Below are 14,246 nucleotides of genomic sequence, written 5' to 3'. Positions count from 1 at the left end.
TTTTGCTCAGTTCCTTACCCATTTACAGATTGGGATATAATAAAATTTTGGTGTTAAGATTTTTGAGTTCTTTATAGATTCTGGAAATTAGTGCTCTATCTGAAGTGTGTGTGCTGAAGATTTTCTCCCACTGTGTAGGCTCTTTTCACTCTATTGCTTCCTTTGCTGAGAAAAATAATTTTAGTTTGAATCCATCATATTTATTGATTCTTGTTTTTTCTTTGTTGCACGTTGGGAACATTGTTAAGTAGTACTGGTGCTAAGCTAACATGATGAAGATTTGAGCCTTTCTCTTCTGTTTGGTGCAGGGTCTCTGGTCTAATTCCTCAGTCCTTCATCCACTTTGAGTTTTGTGCAGGATGAGAGTAGTTAAATTTTAAGTTGCTGTATATTGATTTACAGTTTTCCCAGCACCAATTGTTGAAAAGTCTATCTTTTCTCCAATGCATGTTTTTGGTGCTTTTTTCTAGTATGAGAGAATTGTATTTATGTGAGTTTGTTTCTGTGTTCTCTATTCTGTACTATTGGTCTACCTGCTGATTTTGGTGCCCAAACCATGTAATCTTTATTACTCTTGTTTTGAGGGCAGACTTGGACAAGATGGCATCTGTCAGTGAGCCAAAGGGTGATGGCTACCAAAATTAGGTAGTACTCAAAAAAGGCAGCTTGCTGTTACTAGTTCCTTGGAGACTTATGATGTGTTAATTCCAGGCTCAAGGATTGACTGTCTAATATCATGCTGTGCATGGACATCTCGTGATTTACATAGTGTTATGCTGGCATTCCTCTGCATGCTCTCCTGTGTGAGAGAAAGCTTTGCTATAATTGGCTGATAAGCTAGGAGCCTGAGGGAGGAGAGAGGGAGAGAGAAGAAGGAGGAGAGGGGGAAAAAAAGGAGACAGGGAGAAAAAAGGAGACAGATAAACAGGAAGGACCCAATAAATCTCATCAAACTAAAGATTAGTGGTGTCTCCTTTCTCTGCGCTGGTTCCGCTGGACGGAACAAGTGGTGGCCCATACGGGGAACTTCTTTCTCCTTCTGTGTCCTCCCAGGTAAGTAACTTAAAGTAAGCTATAGGAAAACAAAGTAACTTAAGGTAAGCTATAGGAAAACTGTAGAATAACCTCCTGGAAATCACTGGCCAGAGTGTATAAGGGGGAGGCCATATAGCCCCAGTAAAGGAGGCCACATAGCCACAGTAAAGGAGGCCACATCACCCCGGTAAAGGAGGCCACATAATCTCAGGAAAGGGGTCACATAACCCCGGTGGAGGGGTCACATAACTCCAGAATGGGGTCACAAGCGTCAAGAAATCAAATGATAAGAATCATACAAGATGTGCTTAAGGTAATGGGACTGCCATAAAACAATCTACTGTAACAGCATATGTAACCACACTGGCCAAGGTTAGTCCTTGGTTTTAGGAAGAGGGAGTCCTAAATATTCCACAATGGGGACATCAGAAAGAGGATCTTTTCAAAGCAGAAAAATAATCCCCGTTACCTAGAGGTACATTTCCCATGTTGCAGTCCATTAAGGAATGTCTACATCTGAGAAAGGTAAAATAAAAAATTTGGTAGAAGAAGAAAATATGTGTCTGGAAGAGATAAAGGAACAACTAAGTGTAACTTCTCATAAAGAGGAAGAAGAGGAGGAGGGACCTACCAGGGAGGAATTAGAAAGAGAATCAGGGACACAGTCACCCCCAGCAGTTATGTCAGGAAGGAACACCAATCCCTTCCTGGAGGCAGCAGCTCCCCCCAAGGCAGCCCGCCCCTATATTCCCCAAGGTACACTTGGGAGGAGTTATCTCATGCTATAAATCAGATGGGTTTTTCACCATGGGGAGAAGAAACCCCCATTAAGAAAACCTCAGCTGTCCCACAATTCTTCCCTGTGCTAGAGGACCTAAATAGACAAAGATTCCACCAACCTCTGGGATTTCAAAACAGTAAAAAATTTTAAGGAAGCTGTAGCTACATATGATCCACAGACTCCATTTACAATTAGTAGGTTGAAATCAGTATCGGAACTAAATCTAGTGCGGGAAGATTGGAAAAGGAGTAGGCAAAAATTTACAAGGTGTTACCTGCCCCATTCAAGCTGAAGGACAAACAGGGACTAAAGGGCTGGGTTTTCTGGAGGGGCCACTGAACCATTAAAGATAACATGGAAATCCAATAATCCTATCTGGGTCCCCCAGAGGCCCCTTTCTAAAGAAAAAATAGAGGTGGCCCAGGAAATAGTTAGTCAATAATTAAAGGAAAACCATATCATTCCTTCCACTTCCCCTTGGAATACACCCATTTTTGTCATAAAAAGAAGTCTGGGAAATGGCAACTCTTACAAGATCTGAGAGCCATAAATTCCAGTATGCAGATTATGGGCCCAGTGCAACTGGGTCTCCCCTCATTAGCTGCTATTCCAAAACATTATCATATCATCTCTATAGACATAAAAGATTGTTTCTTTTCCATTCCAGTTCATCCTGAGGACAGCCCTTGATTTGCATTTTCCATTCCTTCTTTAAATAATGAAGGGCCTAATACTAGATACCAATGGGTGGTCCTTCCTCAGGGAATGGCAAATAGTCCCACTATGTGTCAAATATATGTTGGCTAGGCTATATCACAGATTAGACAAAATTGTAAAGAACTTTATTGTCTCCATTATATGGATGATATTCTTTTGGCTCATAGGGAACAGGAGACTTTATTAAGGGTATTTGACAATATTATGAAAACCCTACAAAAATGGGGATTACATGTGACCCCAGAGAATGTGCAAACCCGCAGCCGTATTACCTTTCTAGGACATCAAATATTAGATACCTGTGTTAGGCCACAAAAAATTCAAATAGCCATGGAAAAGTTTAAGACTCTAAATGATTTCCAAAAATTATTAGGTGATATAAATAGGATAAGGCCACATTTGGGAATCACCACTGGTCAACTCAAGCCTTTGTTTGTTGTCCCCCAAAAATATTGTTTCCCTGTATCCTGTGATGGTGGCAAATCTAGTTGCAATAGGACTTAAGATGGCCCTTCGAGTTTTTGTAGTTCATCCTCAGACAGTTACTGTCCCATATATGGCAAAACAGATTGAAATACTAGTTAACAATAATGAAGATTGGGCAGTTGTATATCGTTCAACCATGGCCACATTAGATAATCAATTGCCAAGTTTACCTATTGTCAGCTTCTTCAAAAGACATCCTGTTATTTTCCCTCAGGTTGTTAAGACTCAACCTATCCCAGCAGCAAAAACAATCTTTACAGATGGCTCCTCCTCTGGTACAGCTATAATAGTTCCTGAAAAAGTACCAACTATTATTACTTCTCTTAAGTATATTACATGCAAAGATGATAAAAAGAAATCAGAGATGACAATAAGTATGTGAAAACAATTAAGCAAAAAGTTATGTGAAATAAAAGGTTTTCTAAGTAAAAATATTTTGAAAAGAGACAAACTAGAGTATTATAAAAGATAGAAGACACCACTCTCTAAAACCTTAAAATACTAGTAAATACATGTTTAACTCATATCATACTTCCAAATATAGAGAGGCCACCTTGAAAGAATTGAAAGAAATAGTGACACAGTAATATTTGGAGACACCAATCCCCAATGACTGAAACAGAAAATAAAACCAGGCAGAATGTTAAAAAGAGACTAGAAGACTTCAGGAAGTAGTATAAATCAACTAGACTTATAGACCCAACCTTCTCAATAACTCATGAAGCATTCTGGATTGAACAGCTTAAAAGCAGAAAATACCTTAAAAAATGACAATATTTAAATGACTTTATACACATAATAAGGAAATTAGAAATCAAAAAGGGAATTGATGTGGGGGTGGGCTCAGTAAATTACAGTAACACAGCCACATCAATGTTAAAGCAGCTCAGTTCACAATAGCTTGATTGTGGAACCAATTCAGATGCCCTTCAACTGATGAATGGATAAAGAAACTCATATATATACACAATGGAATACTATTCAGCCATACAGAAGAATAATATTATGGCATTTGCAAATAAATGGATGGAATTGCAGAATATCATGCTAAGTGAAATAAGCCAAGCCCAAAAAACCAAAGGCTGAATGTTTTCCTCATAAGTGGAGAATGATATCTAGTGGGTGTGGGAAGTGGGGAATGAGAGCATAATGGGGGAACTTTAGAATATGTAGAAGGAAATGAGAGGGAGGGGGTATGATAAATGGTGGAAAGAGACAAACATCATTACCTATGCACATGTATGATTACACGAATGGTATGAATCTACATTGTGTACAACCATAGAAATGAAATTATGTACCCCATTTGTGTACAATGAAGGAAATTGCAGTCTGTAAAAAAATAAAATCTAAATAAAAATAATAATAATAAAAAATGGGAAGTGACATTTAAAACTCCAAAAATGTGTGGCAATGCTGCACTCTTAAACATGGGCTCATTCAAGAAATGAAAGATAAAATTAGATATTGTCTATACTACCCAAATGATCTAGAGAGTCCTGGTATAAGCTATCAAAATTCCAATATTATTTTTTTTCAAACACAGAAAAACTGTGTTTAAAATTCTGTGCAATTACAAGAGCTTATAAATGATTCAAAATTATTCAAAACAGAAACAAATTTGAATAATGCTTTCTGATTTAACAGGGAATAAAAGCTACAGTTTTCCATAGATTAATATGGAAATGGACTCAGAAAAGTAGCCATATGGAACACAACAGAGTAAATCCTCACTTATATGTGTGATTTAAAGCACAGTTACATACTTGCAATTATTAAATAATTCAAGAGGGCCAACAGGGGTAGCAAAAAATAAATGTCCTTTCATATGCGTGAATGAGGGCAATTTGGAAAAAAAATACTATAAAATGTTTTTCAACATTACATAGATGAGAAACTGCGTACCATCTATCATAAAGGTTCATCTTAAAGACATTATGCTTACTGAAATAACGATTCATCAAAAGCCAAGTCTTGTGTGATTCTACTGATATGAGAGATCTAAAGAAATCAAACCCTTTGCACAGAAGGAATGGTGTTTGTGATGGGAAACAAAGGAGCACTTGATTTTTGAGAAAATCCAACTTTGTTTTAGAAGATGTAAATTTCTAAGAAAGATGTTGCAAAACAACTTGAATTAAAACTAATAAACAGTACTAGAAATATTGAAACAGTAGGTTTAATTTTATGTGGTTTTATTGCATTTAAATTTTCAAAATACATAAAAGATAAACAGAAAAGTAAAAATATTTGAAAGTCCTACTTTAAAATGCTAAAATCTTTATTTTGGACAAAGGAAGAGTTTTATCAATAAACAGATGATAGGCATGCTAGTAATTCTGACTGGGAAAAAGGCAGAGGAAGAATTGCAAATTTGAAGCCAGTTTGAACACCTTAGCAAGAATCTATTTCAAAATAAAAATAAACTGGGGTTACAGATGTAACTAAGGATTAGAGCACCCCTGGGTACAAACCTCAGTATATGTACATATATCCACATATTTTAATTAGATAAATTCTACAAATACCTAGACAGAGAAAAGAAACAAGACACAATATGCAATCATAAACAAAACAGGAGCAATATTTATAAAACCATGTAAAACATGTAATTCTAAGGGAACAGGCACAGAGTTCATGCATATTTCAACTTACATTGTTCAAAAATGTGAAGTAAAGGCAGTTTACTTTCAATCATAATGTATACATTATAAAAATAAACACATTATTCATGTGTTTATGAATAAAACACATGGGAGGAAACCCATCTATGTCTCAAAAGGGAAGATATTCTAAACAATGAAACACACATGGGCATGAGAATGATAGAAAATTCAATCCAAAAAATCATCAATAACCATATTATTAGAAAAATCCTGTTTACAATAATAATTTTCAGTCATAACTATGCACTCACAAAGAACTGGAATTGTAAGGAACATTCATTACATGGCAGAGAATATTAACAGAAAACCCAGATCAATAAAGAGCCCTGAGGAGAAAATTTAAATGAATAAATATTTAAATAATATTAGAGAAACTGTTTCAGGATACTAATATATTGCAATGATTTAACCTAGAGAAGTCACAAATGTAAACAGGTATTCTAGTGGCCTTCAAAATGATTAAAGTGATGTCAGCTGATGCAGATCCTAATAGACAAACGGGAGTACTTTGAATATACTCAGGGATCACTAAGGGGAAGAAGAACCCTAAAAGGATTTGAAATTATGATAAGCATACAGAAGTGTATGCCCTTTTATGACTGTGAGACAGATAAAACTAGGTTTCTGAAAATTCATTTCTGTTGGATTAGAGCTTCTCGATTAGCATATTTAAGTGTGGGGTTTCCTCCTTCACTTTGGGACCTATCTTCAGTAATCTTTGGTTTTATTCATATCTACCTACCTGTATATATGGCTGTTCTTGTATTTTGGAGGTAAAGTATCCCCAAAAGCCCATGTGTGAGATGATGTGAAAAGGTTTGGGGTGAAGTGATTGGGTTATGAGAGCATTTACCCAATCAGAGAACTGGTCCTTGGATAAAATTAACTGAGCTGTAGGTAGCTGTGGTCTGGTAGGTTTGGATGGAGGAGGTGGGTCATTGGAGGCACACCTCAAGGGCATATCTGTACCTGGTCTCTGGAGTCTGTACCTCTCAGTTTTCTGATCATGTGATCATGCTTGTGTTATAGAGAACTTTTATGTCGAAGGGTCACAAGAATCTATAGCTTCTAGTTTGAGAAACAATGTAGAACAGAACTTAATAATATTAAAATATTAATACCACGTTACACACACACCTCCTCCACCAAACCCTTTTAGCATAATGTTCAACCTCCTGTCAAGCCCCAAGAAATGGAGCTGGCTATTTATAGACAAGGACCTTTGAAACCATGAACCACAAATAAACTTTTCTTCCTTAAAATGATCTTGTCAGATCTTTTGGTCACAGCAGAAAAAAAAAAAAAAAACTCGTTAAAACAACTAGTGTCTCCTGTCTCTTTAGATACCATGGATCTTTCCTTTGGTCCATAAATGTAACTAGGAATGACTTGTAGACAGTGAGGATTGTTTACTGGTAAGTGGAATGACTGTTGGGAATCCTCCATGTAATTACTGATGTTTATGTCCTACTACTGTGTTCATTAGAGTAAGACCAGATTCTGGAAAATTGTTTCCCCAAATATTGTTTCCTGACAGACCCATTAGAATATATAAAAAACATTTCACTCTTCTAATACTGAGCACAATGTCCAATTATCAACAGTAAAGAGAATGAATCAAAGATAAGGAAATACATTTAAGGGGTAGGTCACAATATATGATTCTGTTGAATTTTGTTGACAAATCTGAAGTGAGGGGTGCACATCATATCGAGAAAGAATGAGGTTAAACATAAAAAGAAATATAATTAATATTTTCCTGTCTATATAAACAATTTCCCAATATATTCCCAGGAAAGTAAGCATCTGAAACTCATTCATGCACAGTGGAACCTACCAAGAGATACTCTACAAAGGAAGGACATTCAGTACTGAGAGTGAATCAAGATTCTGAAGGGTACCTCACTCACCCAGAAAGACCAGGTTTCTGTAGTTCTCCAACATCACATCTCTGTATAATTTCTGCTGAGCAGGGTCCAGGCATTCCCATTCCTCTTGAGAGAAATCAATGGCCACATCCATGAATGTCAATGGTTCCTGAAATAAGAATATGTGTATAAATGACACTTTGACCACATGATCATTCACAGAGATTTTAAATTGACCCAATGAGAATTAAGAGAACTGGTTCTGACAAAGATGAGGAACCTCAATGATTCAGTATGATACTTTATAACAAAGCATGCTTGTCTAATGTATTATGTAACTCTGAGGAAAGAGGAAGACATAAGTTCAAAATATGTGTATATTCTACACATTTGTGAAATAAAATGCAAAATTAAAATAAACATAAGATTATATTTGAGCACTACATTTTTAATTTATTAAATGAATTTTGTATATTTCTCAGATGAGACACTTATACTGAGTTAGATGATTGCTTCCCAAATTGTAATGAGCACAGACAAGGATTGGATGTGTTGCTAATGCATAGATGAAGTCAACAGTCCTGTGATAGGATCTGGGTTTCTGAGTATGTAGCAAGCTCTCTATTAATGCCAGTGGCACTGGTCCAAGAAAAACAGTGAGGTAGAACACTAAAGAAGAGTTCATTAATGAATCTGAATTCAAATATTTTAATCAGTTTGTGCATTTTGCTACAATAGCAAATAGCAACAAGAATCCTTTTTGATCGTTTCAAATATATACCTATCACTCAAAGAGTTTCTCATATCTTAATGCAAACACCCAAAATAATCTATTGACAGTGGTAATACTTTTCTTTTCTTTTTTGTAATCTTTGAGGACATGTTGTCAAACATCCAATGAATGTTTTCCTGGGTTTTTGCAAGTCCACTTGGTCTACAATTCATAAAAAGGTACATAAATATCAAAATAAAGTCAAATTAAAGAATTTTCAGAGCAATTATTGATAGTTATTATAACTGAGAAAAGTAATGCAAACATATTAAGAGTGCAATAAAATCAAATTAATTACATTTTCATTTTAGGTCATATGCAAAAAGAGCAACTTTTTAATGCACTAAAACCACAGACAACCTTTAATGTAAATGAAAGTAAAAGCATTCACTTTTTTAAAATTATAATTCAACTTGGGATTGATGCTCTGTTTTTTTATGACATTACTGAGATATAACATTGAAGAACAGAATATAAAGAGTTAAAATTTCTGAGTCTTTTATTCTTTTTGATATTTTTCACTTATAATTTATGAACTACATTTTTGAATATTAATGTACTGAGAAATAGGCTTTTTTTAACTGTTTCTTCTATTGAAAATGCAAGGAGATTAGAATGTGTATGTCTTTGAACTTGAGGTGGAATAAAATGAAGACATACAAAGCTATGGTTTCCTTCAAGCCTCCAATTACAAAGCCAATGTCTAATAAACAAATGTGAGAGTTTTTTTCTCCAAAGCAAGTCACACATAAAGAGAAATTTAAAAAAAAAAATTCTGTATAAAACAAGATGGTTTACACAGAATATTTAAAAAAATTCTAAAGAGATACTTAATAAAGAGAAATACATTATCATTATTGGGAAGAATCTGGCAGATAGATTTTATGTAAAGTATCAATGCATGTAAAAGGACAGCATCATGATTTTGATATGGGTGGCCACAATGAAGCAAAATAAAATAAAAAGTAGAGCAAAATGTCAATCTTCTTTTTTTAAAAGTTTTACTTGATATTTTATCATTGCATGTGTTCCATGCTATAGAAGTGCTAAAGTGTAGTTGAATAGACACTTTAATACTCTAGAGCATGAGTCTCTTCTTTTCCTGGTTTTCTTTAGTATAATGACCATCTTTCTAATATGAACTATGAGAAAGCAATTCTGGTTTAATGGAAAGGATGCCAAAAGATTCAAGATTAATGTCATCATCCATTATAAGCACGTAAAACTAAGGGGAAGATCACTGAATTGGGCTCAAAGAATTTTGTCCCTAGGGGAGATGTAAGGGTCAAGTCTACAGACATTGATGGGAAAGATGAAGAAAGATGGACACTCAGAACATGGGTTTCCAGCTGGAATCTGTTCCTTGCTCCCTAAGTCAACTTTTTCTCCCAATTCTCTCAGGCTGATTCCCAAGGTTAATATGGTGCACATCATGCTTGTCATAGTAAAGGAAGTGATGGGTTGAACCCAGTGGCAGTGTTGGAAATCTTCCCATGTCACACTTGGCCAGAGCTCCTCCAAGGCAGATGGACAGAGGAAAGAGGTTGTGGCACCAAGTGAGGGCTTGGAGCAGGATGCTGGGAAGTTCAGAGGAACTAGAGGCCCAGGTGGCAGGACACGCCTGGAGGGCAAGAAACTCCTATGGCCATGACAGAATGCAATGCCCACACAAGGGACAGCAGTCCAAACTTCATCATGCCTAAGCCAGTGGAAGCACAAAGAAAAGGACATGCCTAATCTGTCACCCATGTGGGATTGACACAGTCCATTAAGCACATGCTGGGCAGTTAGGGAGAGTGTGGACAGGTTAGCCCAGTTTTGTTCAGGACAGCATGACAAACAGGACCCACCTAGTTTCTGAGGTAAGCTGGTTCATCTCCATCCCTCAAAGTCTTCAGACATGCACAGAGCTACAGGTTGACTTTCTGGTTGAGAAATCTTTGGAAATTATTGGAATCTTTGGGAAATCTATGGAAATCTTCATTGAGACTGGGCAGTTGTGGCAGGTTGGGGTGGTTTCCTTGAGAAAGAAGCTCAGGAGTGAATGGATAGGGATTTCCAGAAATTTCAGAGCCCATGCCTGGTCTGATATGAACCATGATTCAATGCTCCAAATTTGGACTAATTTCCCAAATGAGGTAGTTCCATCCTGACTCTTCTAGGCAGGGAAGACCAAAAGCAATGAATGGAATCCTCTTTTAATGTGCACTTTGTTAATTCTTGAAATTGATGGAGCATCCAGATGCAATGTAAACAACGCTACATATGGTTTACTTCCTTAGCAATATCTAATGATTCTACAATAGGAAATGCAAATCTATGGTGCTAAAACTTTCAAATATCAAAAAGAAATATGTTCAACACTGCAGGTCATAAATCCATCACATGAATAATACTGAAGTGTGCACATTGAGGAGATGCTCCTATTATAAAGGGCTACAAATTAACTTCTGTAAAGGAAATAAAGTAGTTTAAGACATGTTACCTAAAAAAAATAAATAGTAGGGAAGGAAGTTTACAAATTTAAACTACATGATATTTTGGAAGGTAAATGCAGCCCCAGGCCTGGAACACACCTGAAAACCAGTTACATCTGCTTTCTTCTCCTTCCCCGGTCTTCTTTCTCAGGAGTGATTACCTACAATTCAAATCTATCTCTTAACAATCTGTCTCTACATGCATCAGTACACATGGACCTTTCTAGAACTCCTTTTGTAGTCTCAAGCCTAGTTTTACCAGGAAGTCACGGAGCTCAGGTCATCCCTGTACCTCATTGTACTGATACAGTATGCATGAGAAACTGCCCACTGTGATATGAGTAAAAAAATTCAAATTCAGTGGGCTTTTGCTTATGTTATTTTGTACTAGGTATTGAACTCAGGGAAAATTCATTTATCACTGACAGTGACAGCTCTCCTTATTTTGTTGCTTTTTATTCTGACACTGGGTCTCACTAAATTGTGAAGGCTGATGTCAAACTTTAATTCTCCTGCATTAGTCTCCTGTGTAGGTGGGATTACAGGTGTGCATGATCATGTCTGCCCAAACTCAATGTTTATGTGTACAAGAGGAAAAATATGTGTATGTTGCTTACAATATATTTCTCAAGAGAAAAAGCACAAGCACCAACATTTTTCAGAAAAAGTATATGTAATTTTGTTGCTATCTCCATAGTAATAATTACTTAGTAGACTATAAATTTTATGTCATAAATTCAGAATTTGCAAAGCACTTTGATATATATGATAGTTTTAGTCACTTATTTTGCTGCTGTGACTAAAGATCTAACCATAAAATTGTAGAGGAAGAATAGTTTCTTTAAGGGCTGATGGTTTCAGAGGTCTTATTCCATAGAAGGCTGGCTCCATTCCTCAGGGATTGAGGTGAGCCTGAACATCACAGTGGAAGTGTGTGGCAGAGGGAAACAACTCAAGCTATCACTATTTGTCATTGACATGATTCTGTATTTAGAAGATATAAAAAATTTCACCAGAAAACTTCCAGAACTAATAAATAAATTCAGTAAAGTAGCAGGATATAAAATTAGCACACATAATTCAAATGCATTCCTATATATAAGTGATGAATCCACTGAAAGAGAAACTGGGAAAGATATTCTAGTCATGAAAGCCTAAAAAAATGAAATATTTGGGAGTTAACCTAGCAAAACAGGTGAAAGACCTCTATAATGAGAACTACAGAACAGTAAAGAAAGAAATTGAAACAAAACATTAGAAGATGGAAAGATCTCTCATGTGCTTGGACAGGCAGAATTAACATCGTCAAAATGGACATACTACAAAAACATTACACAGATTTAATGCAATCCCTAGTAAAATCCTGATGACATTCTTTATTGAAACAGAAAAACAATCATGGAATTCATTTGGAAAAATAAGAGAACCAGAATAGCTGAAGCAATTCTTAGCAAGGGAAGTAAAACAGAAGTCATCACTGTACCAGAACTTAAAATATACTACAGAGTCACAGTAGCAAAAATGGTATGGTGTTGACACCACATTAGACAAATAGACCAATGGTTCAGAACAGAACACATAGAGACAAGCCCATATAAATACAATTATCTTATACTATAGAAAATGCCAAGAAGATACAATGTAGAAAAGATAGCCTCTTTAACAAATGGTGCTGAGCAAACTGGAAAAATGTATCTAGGTACTAGAACAGAGAGTCTGCATCTAATGGTAGGAAAATTAGACCCAATCTCCACAATGTTGACTTAGGAACTGACTTAATTAGCAAGACTCTCAAAGCACAAGAAGTAAAATCATAAATCAGTAAATGGGATATAATCGAACAAATGCTTCTTCACAGCAACAGAAAGAAGAGCATGGAGAGAGAGCTTAGAGAATGGATGAAAATCTTTACCACACACACTTCAAATTGACCATTAACTTCCAGAATATATAAAGAACTAAAAAATCTAAACGCCAAAAACCAAATAACCCAATCAATAAATGGGTTAAGAAAATAAAGACACTTCACAAAAGAAGAAATATAATTGAGGAGCAAATGCATGAAAAAATTTTTAGCATCTTTAGCAATTAGAGAAATGTAAATCAAAACTACATCAAGATTCCATCTCACTCCAGTCAAACACAATTAACAGGAATATGAGCAACAATAAATGTTGGCGAGGAGGGGGGAAAAGACACACTCATCCAATTTTCTGGTGGGGTTGCAAATTCGTGCAACCACCCTGGAAAGCAGTGTGGAGATTCCTCAGAAATCTTGGGATGGAACCTCCATTTGACCCAGCTATCCCTCTCCTCAGTTTATACCCACAGGACTTAAAATCAGCATACTACAGTGATGCAGTCACATCAGTGTTCATAGCAGCTCAATTCACAATAGATAAGCTATTTAATCAAAGTAGGTACCCTTCAACAGATAAATGTATTGATTGCATCTTAGTACTTATGTTTTCTAATGAATTCCAAGGAGAGAATGGATACATGTATGAACACAGCACGTACATGCAACCTGCATGTATACTGCATCCGACCACCTCATGCACATTGAGGAGTTTTGATTCCCATCTTTACCAGAAGGACACTGTGTCAGGAAATATTGGAGCTGAGAGGGAGTCAGGTAAAAGGTACCTATTTTCTATCTACAAATAAGTACACAGAAGGAGGGTGCTGAAGCCCAGGGAAGCCACACTTTGGTTATAAACCAGTACTAGATCCAAATGCAGAAAGAAGGCAGTGTGTCCTTCGCCAAGACTAAGGATACCTGTCTTGTCTTTTGTCACTGTGTTATCACACCTCTTCAGTTACGGATGTGAAGGAAAAGGAAAACCAGGGCCATCTACAGTCACTTTCCTTTCAGGTCTAACTTATTAACAAACAAATCTGAGAAAATGTAAAATGCCCAGGTGTAGTGAAAAAACTTGAGTTGTTGTTGTGTAATATTTTCACTGCTCAGGTAAGAATGAACTCAACGTTGATATGCAGGGTATAGAATATGACTTGCTTGTAAGGTAAAAGATCTTCAAAGAGGGAAAGCTGGAAGAATATGAGCAGTAAAACAAAAGACTTGAATAGTGAAATAAAACTGAAAGCAACAAATGTATATATGTTTATACTGACATAAATGACTATGGAGATAATATATAAAGGGAACAGACAAAACTTTCTAACAGAAGAGTTGAAAACAATGCAGATGGACAATATCCCCTCCTGCAAATGGTGCTTACTACCCCTCTTCTTTTCAGAATGGGTAGATTCAGTGACTTGATCACAAAGAATAGTGCTGGAAAAGGAAGAACTTCCCAAAGCTTGAACCTAGCAAAAATTACCTGGACCATAGATGGATTTTATCCCTTAAGGTTTTGAGACCATCAGTTCACCTCACGATGTTGTGACAATAAGGCACTTTACCTCTGTCATGTTTATTTC

At 36.2% G+C, this 14,246-nt stretch overlaps 1 pseudogene; it reads left to right on the top strand.

Annotated features, from left to right (window-relative positions):
• The window catches only part of LOC124971148 (vomeronasal type-1 receptor 48-like), a 135,356-nt pseudogene that overhangs the window by 20,349 nt on the left and 100,761 nt on the right, over positions 1-14,246 (top strand).

This window comes from Sciurus carolinensis, chromosome 19, assembly GCF_902686445.1.
Source record: "Sciurus carolinensis chromosome 19, mSciCar1.2, whole genome shotgun sequence".
Lineage (NCBI taxonomy): Eukaryota > Metazoa > Chordata > Mammalia > Rodentia > Sciuridae > Sciurus > Sciurus carolinensis.
This window is presented reverse-complemented; position numbering and strand designations above follow the sequence as displayed.